This window comes from Capra hircus, unplaced genomic scaffold (assembly GCF_001704415.2).
Source record: "Capra hircus breed San Clemente unplaced genomic scaffold, ASM170441v1, whole genome shotgun sequence".
NCBI lineage: Eukaryota > Metazoa > Chordata > Mammalia > Artiodactyla > Bovidae > Capra > Capra hircus.
The window spans coordinates 411901-413688 of record NW_017189618.1 but is presented as its reverse complement, the minus strand read 5'-3'; the positions used below and the strand labels follow the sequence as shown (position 1 = coordinate 413688).

At 40.1% G+C, this 1788-nt stretch overlaps 1 pseudogene; it reads right to left on the bottom strand.

Annotated features, from left to right (window-relative positions):
* Window positions 1–287: 287 nt before the first annotated feature.
* Window positions 288–1567, bottom strand: LOC108634574 (annotated as a pseudogene).
* Between the last annotated feature and the right edge of the window lie 221 nt (window positions 1568–1788).

The following is a 1788-nucleotide window of genomic DNA, read 5'->3' as shown; positions in this document are numbered from 1 at the left end:
GTGTTCACAGTAATGGATGCTATTTCCACCAATCCTGCTTGAAGGGGTTCCAGTGATACCTGAATAACAACTTTTGTTTCAAGAGACAATCCTTCTAGCTGCTTAGGCTTCTTAAACATTTGATGACATTGGGTCTTGTGCTCCTTTTTCTCTTTGAAAGTTAAAAACTGTAGCTGACATTTGGAACACTGGTGAAAACTCTTTTCTCAGTGCCCCCTATGATGACCTCTGTATGCTGTTGCAGTTTTAAAATTTTGAGACAAAACGGGCAAAGTAAATTCTTAGTGTTACCATGGTATGCTCTGAAATGTGCATCCACATCTGCAGAAAATGATGATCTGTAACTGCAAACCTGGCATACACAGGGCATTTCACCAGGCTTATGATTGTTTTTCATGTGCTCTAAGAGAACCTGATCTGTCTCAAAGGACAACTCACAGATTTGACAGACTGCGGAGGGCCCCTGGGGAGTGTGGACACTTTCAATGTGACACTGCAGCTGGAAGGGAGTAGGAAACTGGCGGAGGCAGTGCTGGCAGGTGGTGCGGTTTTTCCAGCTGTCACCTCTCTGCCTCTCAAGTTCCAAATGGTGCTTCATGTGATTCATAAACTTGACATTTTTTAGAACTTTCAAGCAGCTGAGGCATTTAAAGGCTGTGTGGGTCTTCGGTTTTGGCTGCCCATCTCCTATATGCTCTCCATAGTAGAAGTCACGAAGTAACACAATCAGATTTCCTTCTGTGGGATCAACAATCTCGTTTTGACTTGCTAAACATGGAAAGTAATTTTTTTGTCAGACCATTTTCCCCAAAGGATGTACAGGCTTGCCATGAATATTGTCCTTTGAAAAAGCTGTTAGACAAGTTTCTCCCTTCTGAACATGGCTTAATGAGGTGTGAGCACTGTCTGGTGTGCTTTGCTGAGTAGTCACTGTATGAAAAATACCTGAAGGGGACAAAGCTAAAAAATGTTCCCTATAATTCCATCACTGAGCTTAGGCCTTTTGCAATTTGTGCTATTTGTTGAAGAATTGGAAAGTCACTTTGATACACGAGGACTTTTATTCATATTTCCTGCAGAAACTGCTGTTTCTACTGGATGCTGCCATGAACTTGTAAAGGTAATGAAAGGAGAAAATAACTCTGAAAAGCCATTAGGCACTATTTGTGAAGAAATATTTTTATATTCAGCTTTAGACAAAGGCTCAATAATAACAGGACCAGCTGTTGATCTTGATTCAGTCAGAAACTGGCAAGAGAGTCCTTGCTTCTGATGTAGGACTCACATGACTAACAGGCTGTAATTTGTGAGCACTGTCTTTCCTGAAGTGACCATACCTTTTTCTCCTAGAGCATGAACCTGGGGTAACTCTGTTCAGTATGTTTGAAACAACTGGTTTTGAATTGGAGGTCATCCCAACAAAGATCACATCAGCATCTTCATTTACATGTTCCATTCCAACCAAGATCAGTTCAGCATCTTCATCACCTACTTGTTTGCTTACTCCCACACTTTTCTGTGGTTCTGGCTCTTGTTCTTCTTCACATAACATATATTGTGGTTCCATATTTTAAATACTTTTTATTCTTGAAGGGAGTGGCCACAGTCCCAGTCCTTTCTTTATATAAACTGTCACCTAACTATAAACATACTACATATTAGTTAAGTACTGAAAAATGTGTTATTTGATTATCTCCAAAACTCTAGGGTAGTTATAAACATCCTTATCTTGCAGATAAAGACACTGAGCATTAAAGAGACTAAATGACAGCTGAAAACCTTATGACT